This window comes from Thunnus maccoyii, chromosome 19 (assembly GCF_910596095.1).
Source record: "Thunnus maccoyii chromosome 19, fThuMac1.1, whole genome shotgun sequence".
In the NCBI taxonomy this organism is placed as follows: Eukaryota; Metazoa; Chordata; class Actinopteri; order Scombriformes; family Scombridae; genus Thunnus; species Thunnus maccoyii.
The window spans coordinates 19,106,778-19,120,887 of NC_056551.1; positions in this window are offsets into that span (position 1 = coordinate 19,106,778).

Below are 14,110 nucleotides of genomic sequence, written 5' to 3' on the forward strand. Positions count from 1 at the left end.
GTTGGTTTTCATTGTACGTCATAGCCATATATGTAGGTCATATCAGTGCGGCTGAAGCTGTTAACCTTTGTTTGCCAAGATCCAACATAGAGATGGTTTGCTGAGTAACATTTTCTTGGAAAATTACCAATCACATTGGTATTTGTTACATATACAAGTGGGAATTTTGGTCAGATGGTGGCACTCCAGGAAAGCTCAGAAGGTCACCAAAAACATTATCAACCATCTACTGAAGACAGAAAATATTGACTGCAAACTACATGGAAAATCTTCTTGTATTTTGTGGAATACCTTAACTGTTGGTCACAGGGAATATTTTGTACCTCACAGCAGTAGCACAGGAAAGGTCAGGTTGCAGAGGTCACCGAAGATTGTGAACAATCCTTTGGGAGCCATCACAAATTTCCTCTCAATCTAGTCCTTGTTGATGTGTCTCACCCTTCACCAAAGTTCTGGAGCGAGAGAAAGAGACAGACCAACCAACTTACATCCTGTTATTATCTTTCTTACAGATGGTATGCTAGCAGGGCAAGAAAGGTTCATACTGTAAATTAAAGAAAACAAGCGGTTTTCTTCTACCTAAACACATGTTTTTTTAAAAAGCTAAATTGTGTCCCTGGCTTTTGTGTCTTTAGTTTTTTATGCCCATATACTACTGATTTGGACAGTGGATCTGACTATACATCTTTGTTAATTTTCTTTATTTAACTTTTCAAACTGCTGCTGCTGCTTGTTATAAAAATAGTTAGAGCAACTCTGACCTTTGAGACCAAAGTAAGTACTTTTTTTGAACACACAATTTTGTGTATAACCTGGTAATCCTGAACAGTTGTGTTTAATTACTTTAAAATGTTAAATACAATCACATTTTTGTTTGGAGGATTGAAACAAACAGGTGGGATCTGTCCTGGTACCTGGTATTTATGTATAGACATGGAGTGTGTTTACATGCACATTAGTATCTCAGTTTTGAGGGTTATCCTGGTTTTGATCATATTTAGGATATGGCACTTACATGTAACATGAGAAACCTGGTTATTTGTCAGAAATAAGGGTACAATAGGAGTCCATTTCTGTCCCCCAATGTTCAATCTACACTAATGTTACCCCCCCAGGGCTCACTACTGGACCTCAAGGTAAGTGTACCTTTTTGAGGGCCAAAAAGGTACATATATGTTCCCAAGCAGTAAAAGGTACATACATGTACCGTTTCTTCTAAATGTTAAGGTGCAATATCAGGAGACAGTGTGTGTTAGGCCAAATACAAAAAAGTTAGGTAAAATATTAATTTTACTTAAATTAGATTAGATTAGATTAGATTTGACTGTTTCCTTGCTTAAGGTTGATTTTAACTTGTAGGCTATGGTTGAGTAGCCTTGACATAAAAGAAATAAATGTTTTGTAAGTAGATTTGTGGATATGAAAAATTGCTAATATTATCCAGTAATTATGATATGATATTGACTGTAAGTAAATGAAAAACTACACACACACACACACACACACACACACACACACACACACACACACACACAGAGCTAAATCCTGAGAACAGATATATGACTGATTCACATTGAAATATATATTGGACCTATTTTACATGAGCAACATTCTGGCAATAAATTGGTATTTTTTCAGACAAACAAATCTTCATTTCCTCTTGTGTTTCAGACAAAACAAAACACATTGATGTAATACATTGGAAAAATACATGGAAAAATGAAGCCAATGTGGAAGTGCCTTAAACTTGCATTGTGGTTGGTTAGGTAACGTAAACATGGCGTAACCCCAGATTCACAGAGTATAGGCGTAGCTGTAGCTGTCACTATTTCAGTGTGTTTTCAGTTCATGAAAGTTAATTGTAACATTTTGGTCACCTAAGAAAGTCTTGTTCAGCGTTTGGTTGTACTAAAAGACCCTCTGAGGAGTCAGATGTTCTGTTTTTCCAGTAAGTACATTTTGTTTTAATGGTCTTAAGCCCATTTTTGTTACCGAAAATTAGCATTAGCATTATCACAGTTAACCATAGACAGTAAATGCACCCTGCTAACCAAGCTAGCAGCTAGCATTAGGGTCAGCTCCACCCTCTCGTCCAAATATGGTCACTTATCATCACTTCTGGCTCCAAAAATCCAAGATGGCGATGGTCAAAAGTCCAAACATGAGACTTCAAAAACAATGTATTATAAGAGCTCTTATAATATGTGAAGATGTATCTTGAGGTGGTAATTGGGATTCTTACCCACATATATAATGGTACAATGTGTTCAAAAAGGCAAAATGTGTACAAAAGTGTTCCTAATATTTTGCCCCCCCCCCCCCCCATGTATGTTAATGGAGTGGACAAAATATTAGGAACAACATTCAATATAATGCACCCCAGTACACCACCACCCACTACGACCTCAATAATATACATAAAGTAGAATTACCACCTTTCTGACAATGTCAACAAAAACTGAAAATGTGTATGGCGGGTGAGTGAAAAAACATTTTACACCATATAGTAAGGCTGTTAAGTTCCTTTGCTTTGTTTGTCTTTTTTCCTTTTGGTTTTGAATAGTGTGATCCCGACAGCCTGTACCAAACTGTTCAGTTGACTGATCAAGACTGGAAAGTGGATGACATCGAGGTGTGTCGCAGCTCAGGATTAGACTAAGGGATCATCTTAGCCTTCTGCATGTACTTCGTCTTCAATCTTGCATAACCAAAACACCACTCTCATGTTCCTCCAAAGACACATTGCCAAAATAGTTGAGGATGGTGACCAGCCTCTGCCAATATCTGTCACTCGGCAGATAAATCTCCTCTATTGGCTTCACCATGCCTTCTTTATTCACCATGCCTAGTCCATACCAGTGCTCCAAATGCACCAGGAAAACATTCACCTTGATGATACACAAAATTTCGGCAGTTATGGGTAACCATTTTAAAATATTGGTGCTTGCCCCCAAATTTCATGCATCATAACAACACAGTGACCCATATTTTTCTATCAGTCTTGCGTAATGGATTAAGTAATGACACTTGGGTGTAATAACATCCCCAAATGTCAACTGTCAGGAACTCAATCAGTCAATTTAACAAAAAAAGAGTCTTTCCTCTCACCTTCAGAGACATCAGAATCTCAATAATTTCTTGACATAACAGAAAAAGTAATATTTGCCATCAGTAGCAGTAGGTTTCAAGATGACATTCAAACCACGCTGTGACATACGAATAGTGTACCAACAACACTACATGTAACTTATCAGACAATGCTGGGAGTTTCCTTCACAGAGTATGCTAAGTGAGTTTGAAAAGGTGCCTGGAAAAAGTGACCACTCCATTTTTGTCTTAACCTGTGGAACTGCAGAGAGCCCTGACAATCGATCACAATCTCTGTAATGTAGATTTTATGGACAAAACTATCCAATGTGTGTCTGAAGTAACAGTCAACAATATCAAGTATGCCATCAGAGATGTATTTGTCATAGATGTACTGCATTTATAGATAATTCCACTATTTTGGCAAATCAAGTACATTTTAACATAGACACCATGTGGATCATTTGTGGTAAAATGCTGGTTCCTCTGTGACCGTCACTTTCATGTATACAGTGTCAAAGTTGATGGAGAATGGACTTTACTGAAACCAGGAGATGAAATGGACTTCCAGGGAAATGACACTTAATCTGTAGATAATAGTTTATATGTCACAGTTCAACACTGTGTTTAAAAATGAAATTAAATTGAAATGTGAAAAAGAAAAGGATTTAATAAATTCTGATGAGTTCCATTCTGTATTTGTCCTGTAAATAAATAACATTATATATGACAGGGTTCTACGGTACTCTGTAAAAGCCAAATTTGTACCCTTTTTAAAGGTCCATTTTTGTACTGTTAAATTAAGGTATAGAATTATCACCAGAGGTACAAGACTGGTCTCTATAAGGTGCAAACCACAAGGGTACAACTACCCAATGTCAAGGGTACAAAAGCTGTACCTTAGAGCATACCGCCCAAGTGACAAGCCGTTGTACCCCTAAAGGTACGATGATATACTTACTTACTTTCTGAGAGTATACATGATTCTATCAGTATCCAGGTTTCTAATCAACTGTGTATATCTTAATTTCTCACCATTTCAACCACTATGTTCTGTACTAGTAAAGAATGTTCAGAAAACAGGATAAGGTGTTAACACACGACAGTATCCTGGAATAGTCCAAGTAGCACATCCAAAATCAGGATAAGGTGTTAATTTTAAATGTGCAAAACATAACCAGGATACTCCAAAAACCCGGTCATTACCAGGATACTTATGTGCACGTAAACATGCTGAGTGTCTGCATTTTTATGATTTTATGATTTTGTCACAACACCTTAATCTATAATAGTTTAAATGTCAAGGTATTAAGTCAGTATATGTTCTAATTATATATCAAGATATTTAGGTATGTAAACCACTACTTTCATTTGAAAATGTGTTCTTTTAACGTTTAATCATTATATTGTAGCAGCTGGCTGAGTGATGCTATTCACGCTATTCATTTACTTTTAAATCCAGTGAAACCTACTTTCTACAGACTGACAATGAGATAGCTAATGGATTTAAGTGATTTTTCATTAAAGCCCTGTATTCCAATTCTTGTCACAACTGCAAAATACTATTTATAGAGCATGATGAGATACTTATTAAGCTTTTGAGCATGTGTGTAGGGCAGGAAATAGCTCTTTCATGTTGAACTCTGGAATGCTAAACAGCTAGACAACAGTTTTGGAGACCATCAGGGTCAAGTGCCCACCTGTCCTTACAAACAGGGTCAGCAATTACATTTTCACAGTAAGATGACAAATGGAAAACAAAGGAGAAAAAAAAGAATAGCTTTACAAACTTTTAACAGTGTTCTTACATTATGTACTGTGAAAGTTAAATCTGTAGCTTGTTGGTTATGTATAATGCTCATTCTTGTCTTGTATCTATGACCCCATGCATCACCTCGCACTCAATCCTCTCATCCCTCCCCTCGACCCTCAGTCACCCCACTCTGCCCAACCCTCATCCAACCCTTTCCAAATCCACCCGCCAAACCAAATAAACAATTTTGTGTACACCATACAAATGGCGTGGTCTTTGTTAGTGAAATAGCAATATAATGTGAACAGCAGATGGCATCCAGGATAAGAATGTTCAAACATGTTCGATGGGGTTGAGGTCAAGACTGTGTTGGCCTCGACCTTGACTGCCTCGGAAAATCATTTCCCTATGTACCTGACTATTTTGTTGTGTTTATTGTCAAGTTGAAACAGGAAAGAGAATTCCCCATACAGCTGCTACAAAGTTGGAAACATCTCTCTATCTCAGTTTTAAGATTGTCCTTAAAGTGACCTACAAAATGCTTATCTTAAAGGACCAGAGGAACAGGAAATGATCATGTTAATTATTGTTTACACAAGGATTGATGATAATGACTTTGGAGTATATAACACCCAGCAGTAACTTTGCTTATTACCACTAATGAAGTCATCACATCCGGGTTAACCTTTGTCACATAGCATCTGTAAGTCAAAGCTATCTCTCAGTGAGCATAATTTGTGACCCAGGGGTTTATTATCCATATTCTGAGACAAACCGGCATCTACATTCAACAACTGCTACTTCAGATTCGCTACAAAGGTTAATGTCAATGTCAGAAAATGGTGAAAAATGTTGATCGCTGTTTCCCAAAGCACAAGATGATGTCCTCAAATGTCTTGTTTTATCCCGACTTAGAGTCCACAACCCAAAGATATTTAATTTACTATCACAGAACACTAAGTCAACTAGAAAATATTCATATTTGAGAAGTTGGAACCAGAGATATTTTTTCTTCAAAAATTACTCAGGGTGATGACTCGATTGTAAAAAATAATTGGTTTCGATTGACAAATTGTCGTGGCTCTTGTCTGAGTCAATGGATGAGTTGGTAAACCTTGGTTCCGTTTCTTTTCACACAGGAAAAAAAGTCATGGAAACTGTTAAAAATGCAGACTGCAATTTGTCTTTGCATCACTGTTTGTTTCCTGCAGGCTCTACTGTTGCAGAAAATACATAATTTGTTTACAGAAAGAGGCTAGACATCAACACTAGCTAACAACTAATAATAAAATGAGGATCACAGACACCCATTGCAATAGCAACAGGCCAAATACTTAATGTATGAAATCATTCTACACTTACCTTTTATGTTGTTTCAGGAGAAACATGGACAATGCAATGTTTGCTAATTCTAGCTTCTATAGCAAGCACTAAAACAATACAGTTCTTTAGGTTATAACATTAGGAATACTGCTAGGCTGGCAGATGGAAAATACTGAAAACTGAACCATAAACAAAATTGTGAACTCTGTGAGACAAAGGAGGAAAAGGTAAAAGCAGAGTGGACATCAGCTATTTCATGCTATAATTAGAGGATAAATAATTACATGACTGCAGGTTGCAAGTTTCAGTTTTCTTGTTTTTCAATCATTGTTTTCATTTACGGTACCAATTTGGGTTCATGATTTAGATAATTTGACACCATAGAACCAAACGACACGCTGCTAAGAAAGGTTAACAGAACCCGGAAGCTCTTTATTTGCTTTATAGAGTTAAATAACAAGATCGATACCATGCTAATGTCTAATAGTGGTTTTAATCTTCTCATCTGACTCTCAATCAGAAAACACAAACGTGTATTTCCCAAAATGTCAAACTGTTCCTTTAAACTGCCCCATAAGACTGTAGATACTGGACTGTTTCCAGAAGTGGAATTATGTAACTTTGGGAAGGCACTGCGGGAAAAGTACATCCATGGTAACTTACCCTGATAAAAAAAGGTTCTCAGAAGGAATCTCAGACCTTGACGACTCAAAAAACCTACTGCTGCCAGACAGCAGTTCATGCCTCTATGCTCACTCAGCTGAAGCTTCATATTAGCTTCAAATAAACTTTTAAATACATTTTTGCATGAAAAGAGGGCCTTGGATTTTGTCCTCCATCACTTACACAGTAAGTGCATTATGAAGGGATATGTTAATGGCCAGAATGAAAAGAAGGAATGACTGCAGTTAGAAAAACGTGTAAATATTAATTTGAGCAAGTGACTATTGTTTTAAGACAGACCTGAAAAATTGTGAACGTCTCCTTTAAGAGTGGCAGTTCACTTTAATGACAGGGGGATTTACTGTTATACAAATGTTATAAAAATGAGATTCTGGTTTATGACTAGTTTATGACTTACCTGTAATCACTAGTGGTAATTTGTTTATGCAGAACAGACTGATTTAATGTACTGTATGTTCCATGATTTCCAACCTTACCTGTGGAAGATGACTGTGCGCACCTCTGAAAGATCTTTTGACAAAAAATGAGTTGGCCAAGCCAGTGTCAGAACAGTATCAGGGTAAATCATTTCTTTTAAGACTGCTCATGATGAAACAAAAATGAAACACAATTCAATACGGTGGGACACTTTGAAGATAACAATGCCAAGATATACATGGTCCTGGTTTATTTTTTCTATATTCTCAGGCTAAGCAGCACCAAAGACATCCCTTGTTCCTCTTTTACCAGAGGGAACATTTCATCAAAGTTCATTCCGAGCATAAAAATCCACTTAATGTCACATCAGAGATACATTTCACAGCGAGCTTTGAAGTTCGTCTGCATACCTAGAGGTATTATAGAGATAATTTTCTGCAGGAACACACACACAATGAGACACACACAGTAGGTATTACAGCACAGTCCAGCAGTAGCGATTATTATAACATCTTGATCTGTGCATTTCTACTCCACTATCTTGTGAATTTTCCAACTCATAATCGAACACTTTTGTCTCTTTGCTTTGCATTTGCAGTCAACAGAGGGCAGCAGAGCTTTGCAATGTCCTTTCACTCTTCCTCCTCTTATCCCATCAGCTGAACCAAACCTCTAGCCTATGATTTGCAAGATGGTATTTTTGACCACATCCACTCTGATTGTGTTGCATTTTTTTTTCATAGGCCTCTAAACAGGTGTCATTAGAAAGACTCCGTCCTTTATGTGCTACTACTGCTGCTGCCACTGAACATGCAAGAGCAAATTTATTGTGTCAGAGCTGTTATTGAGCTGTTGTTAAGAGGCCAAAAATTGACCCCTTCTGGAGAAAGAAATGACTAACTATTAGCCTTCGCCCCTTGTGTGTCTTGTGTGTGGTTGGATGAAAATTTCTTGGGAAATTGCATTCAGCCAACCAGGCTTTCTGCCATTCAGTTTTTCAAATCCAAAGAGCTGCTTTTACTATGAAAGCTCTAATAGTGACAAGGTCCTGTTACTCAGTGCACCCAACTGTGGAAAAAAGACTTAACTCTTTTAACTTTGATATGATCAATATGGCATTGGATTTTTTTCTCAACATTCATGTCTTCCAAAATCTGAAAAAAGTCAAATAAATTCATTAGTCCATGTGCCTCATCCCCATAATTGCCATTGGTTTCAAGGCAGACTTCAACACTGTACAGTAATTTGAATTTAAACCCACTTCACTAACTATTATCGAGGCAATACTCAAGATACAAGAACTGTGCTTAATGCAAATATGTTTTGATGTGCAGTATTTCAACCATACACCATAGTACCACATAGTACCATCATAGTAATTACTTGTGGGTGAAGCACTGAAATGTCATGGTCTCTGTTGGTTTAAGTGGCATTACCAAATCAATTAAGCAATGGCTCATTTTGCAATTTAATATTGCCAATTTTAAGCCCAAAACAGCAACAAAGGATTCAATGAAGAAGGAAGTATGAAGGGGTTACAATGTAATTGACCTTTTCAGAAAAAATACACCAATCAATCATTCCTTCTCTTAATTGTTATAACCCCACAATGTTTCATGTAACCCAGGAATTCTGCTGTGGTGCTACAATTTCCTTTTTAGTGTAATCAACCAGCACTGACAACATGCTAGTTAGTTTAGCATGTTAATTAGTAAGGCTGGTTAACTTAACTTTATTAGTTACATGCCACAGACATGTCAAAGCTTGGCATGTTCATGACTGTACAAAGTCTGGTGACTGGCTTATATGTGCCTGGTGATGTTGGCTATTATAAGTCTCCATTGTTTGATGGTAAGAGTACTTTGATGACTGGCAAGGATAGGCTTTTTGCTAGCAGAGGTAGCATGTGTCTCAGACATTAGTCAAACAGTGTTCATTTCCTTTGGAGGACTGTTGAGTGTGTAGCTGCAGGTAAACATGCGGTAGGCTCTACTGGAACACACAACTCAAACAAAGTTGAGTTGGGGCCCACCTGACGACCCCAGAGACTTGCCTGCACTCTCTAACACTCACACTCAGCTTGAAATTCAAACCATTTTTTCTTTTACTAAGGCAGGTCAAGGGGTCAAGACTCCAGCAACACCCGCAGTATAAGTAATTTGAATTTATTATGAAACCAAGACAACACACAACAAAGTAGTTTGTTGCTGGAGTATCGATCCCTTCGGACTTCTTTCCTTCTCCATGAGCCTTGGAAGTAGGTGAAGTTGTGCCAGAAATCCCTACTCTGGGTCAAGGGACAGGATTCATGTGTGGAAAGTTTATGATACCAGATGGGTTGCTATTAAGGGTGTATTAGTGGAACTAGATAAACAGTCATGTTGGCTGGACAGCTGAATAGGCCATGGCGTTCAGACAGGGCTGGTCCTGACTATGTTGGTGCCTCAGGTGAGATTTTAGATCGGAGCCCCTGTAGGTTTAGAGTGGAGCCCCTAAAAAAGTGCAACAATAGTGCGTCCATTCCAAGAATTTCAAATATGAATTCACACACAAAAGAGCAAAAATTATATTTCCAGTCAATGCAAGTCAATAGGGCTAAAATAGAGAAAAATGTTTAACAAAGGGTACCAGTGCATATTTCCAAAAGCTGTATACAAACACACCTGTAGGTAAAAAAAACCAAAACACATCCCCCTCATTTGGCGACCTATGCGACTGCCTATGTGGCCTATGCTACAGGCTGTCCCAGCATTTAGATTAAACTGCCTATCAAGCCAATTGGGCCAGCCATTATAATGTAGCCTAAGCAGATAGAGTACAATGTAGATAAAAGGCCTGGTTAAGCAGCCAATATCTTTTCTTTGCTTGGTTACAGGTTAAAGGTACTTTAGGTCAGGGCTTGAGAATGGTTTTGCCTGTCAGAGTGCTCAGAAGATTTATGATGGCCCACTGCAGGGCCTAATGATAGGTCAAAACATTTAACATTACTACTAGGCCTCCATAGGAATGCTCATATTTCACCATGTGTATGTTTAATTAATGTCTATGACAGTTAACAATTTCCTACTCTTTGGAGCATGGCTTTTAACAGCTTCCTGGTTGGATTAACCTCCTAGGGAACCCTAGGGTAATAATTAGCAGCATGCGTACAGGTAACAAAGCACCTATCTTCAGACCTTTATCAGTCAAATTTCTAAACAAACCCCAAGCTTTAAGGGACCCTGGATTTCTGTGGCCTTGGGGCAATTGTCTGGTTTGCCTAGTTGACAATCCAGCCTTGTTCCTAAGAAGGAAGTTCTCCTCTGTGCTTTAGGGACAGTTCTGGCTCCCAGTAGCAGCAGAGAAATCAATATTGCTTCCTCTTCTGCAATTGATCACTTACTATATTGTGGAATGTTGCAGCAAATGAACGAGGTGGAAGCAGCGCAGAAAAATAGAAGATAAAGAAAATGAGTAAGTAAGTAAAGTTTATTATTACTTTTAGTTTATTACTATTTATAGCACCTTTCACTGAGCAAGGTCACAAAGTGCTTCACAAGTAAAATTGTTGAAAAAATAAGACCATAAAATAGTAAAAAGAAACAGACAATCAAACATAAACAACAGACCTTTAAAACACAAAATTATTACACAGTACAAGGCCAGTTTGAATAATTAAGTCTGCTTTTTAGGACTTGAGATAAAAATGGACTTTCCACAATACTTAAGAAAATTAAAGAGATGGTTGGTTAAAATCAGATGTGGTCAACCTGGACTGTTGAAGAACTGTGTCATTTGTTTTCATGTGGACTATTAGTCTTTTAATGGAGGACTGGCATGATGGCAGTAAACCCTGGAGCTTTTTTTGAATGTCAGAGGCACCAGGGAAATACATGACACACATTCCAAGTAATGGAAACACAGACAATTAGTGTTGAAGGGGATAAAAGTGGCTGAGGGGGTGAAAAGCTGGGCTCTGTCATGAATAAACAGAACACGTTCAACAGCATCCATAGTGTGCGCTGCATTCACCGACCATGGACGGATGAACTCATTGTACATGAACTTTCAAAGGCATTAACTGGATATTTCCCTTTGAGACTGACAGGTAGACGCAGGGAAATTCTTTATTTAGAAGAAACGGTCTGGCAGCTTACCCCATGGTCCATAATACAATGCACTAATCAGATGCAGAGAAAGGTGGTTCAGGTGTGATGTGCAGTACAGGAACATGTCTAATAAGCACAGTGAGTACAAGCAAAAGGTACCCCATATGTAACTCCTTGGTCCTGATCCTCAACTCAGAGTGTAAATAGTTAAACAGGTTTTCAAGGTTAAACTTCTGATGTCTTGTCATTATTAATAAGAATCATTGTCCAAGAAAGGCAATGAATTTTACATGAGTCAACAGGATGTGACTGACTCCTATCTGACATTGGACCAGAATGTTAAAATTTATCACATTTATTTTCACTTGTGGAAAAAGGAAGTCATAGAATTATTAATTTACTCCAGTACTTCAACTATATTTAACTGAGATATCAATAGTTGAGATACAAAAACCAAGTGGAGTTTTCTGTCATATCTTATGATGGAGTTTGCCCAGCATGAATAGATTTTCAAATTTCCTTGTTCTCTTAGCAATTTAGGGACTGCTAAGAGATCACAGAAACAGCTGTTGTCAAAACAGTCTCAATCTAATTTGTGGGTTCATTTGGAGACTAACTCTAACAGAGCTTACAAGTGGTTCAGTTGTTTTGTAATAAGGTTTAATAATCACAGAAGGACAGATTTTCCTCTCCGGCAGCATTGTAAATAGACATTATAACACAGTGCTGGAAATTTCAAATTTAAGTGATCTAATTTCCCGTTTCCCTTGATTCAAGCTTGCTTTGATTCTCATTCAAAGGGCAGTGTAGCAGCATAAAAAAGAACAAAAATATCACCTTGACTGTCCAGGAACCATGCAGATCACTGTAATCCCTCAACATAATAGCTATAAATTTACTCTGCAGTAAATATCAGAGAGATATCAACAAGGGTGATACAGTTATTCAAAGATACAGAAAACATTGGTTTCATTTTACTCATTTTAAGCTGAGTTTTCATGTTACAGATGGCATCATTTGAGTGAGGCTTTGTATGGAATAAATATGGTGACTCATGAGAGATAATTCAGCTGCAAGCTGTAATCATCTGTTATGTAGGTGATGAATGTGGGTAAGTGATTTCCCCTTCATTGGGATGATCACAATACAGAAACCTCCTCTTTTCTCCTCTCCTGCTCCTTTTCTTTTTGAAATGTTGAGAAAAAAATCTTAGTATAGGTACACCTCTTTCTAACTAATCTTCAATATAAATTGGCATTTATGAAATGATCCATATAAATCTTGCATAAACCTGGTGTCCATCTATACCGGTATCCATCTGGGTTGTGTAAAAGTTGACATTTCAGTTGTTGTAGATATTTGCACCACAAATGAATAGGCACAGTTGCTCTAAATCTCAGAGAGGTTTTTCTTTTAACTGACCATGAGTCCCAATGGCAGCAACAAGCTCAGTCTGATCGATATATTTGAGACAACCTGTGACATAATCAAGGTCACACTATTTCATTCTTCCTGACCGCCAGAGATGGTATGTACCCCCCAGACACCCAGCAGTCATCTCCTTTTCATCTTCTCGCCTAAATGTGCAGGTTGTATATGTTGTTACCATTAGCTAACATCAGTGCTTTACTGCCTATGCCAGTAGCCCCATAATCTATCAGTTAGAGCTATGTTTCGTCCTTCAGAGGCTGCATAATTGGTGCTCATCTCTGCTGAGAGTTTTGCTGCAACTCCAACCACAAAGCGTTGGACTTTCCCAGGTAATTGGCCACCTTGATTTCCCTGGTGGGCTTGCCTTGCTAACTTACCCACTTAGCACCTCTACTCATTGTGGGTGAATTACTATTGTGTGCTGTATTAGCTTGTTGTTTTTATACTTGACCGACCAGTCTCAAGAGGTGTTTTTGCCTCGTTATGATGACTGTGTCGACAGTTAGGGAATCATAGTGGAGAGGTTTTTTTTTTGCTCCTTGGCTTCAGACTTAACACTTGTCAATGGTAAACATTGATGGTAAGGGTAACTTGTGTGAGTTGCCTGGCGTTATAGGTGCTGGTTTATTTCAGATTTGTAGATGAGTGTGTCTCACTCTACTGCTATAATCAAACTATAGGGTGCTACACGTGCTGAGGTGTGCTCACCTTGGTGGTGTCTCTGTGGGGTAGGAATGGCTTCAATACCCCACCACCCATTACACCATCTTATTCCTCAGGCTGCTGGTTTATGATAGTAACTCCGTCCTGAAGTCAATTATGTTCCAGAGGATGGCCATGACAGATGTTGTGTCTCGGCATCGAACACCTAAGGCAGGCACTGACAGATAACTGCTGCTTGCACTAATTGCAGCAGCATGTCGTTAACGAGGACCATAAGGGTGGCCAGGTATGACAGGAGCATTGCTAAGGCTGGCTTACCTCCTTCAGGAATGCCTATACTCAGCCCCCATTCAGGTTCTAAGCACCACACACACACACACACAAGGTGACACCTCCAATAATAGGGAGAAACAGAAGTGTGATGAACCTTTGGCTTTAAAGGTGGACACATTGGCCTCTGAGTTTGCCCAGATTAATTTACATCCAGGCCTATAATGAAAGTGATGTCCTAGCTACTTGGCCTATCCTCATTATGGCCTAGCATAATGAGGATGCACTATCTGTTGCAGCCTCAGGGAATCTTTTTACTGAAAAGGAAGCAGGAGACCAGGTGGAACTGGAGAGGGAGTGTGCCCTCCCCTTGGTGACAGGTTCTCAAGGGTCA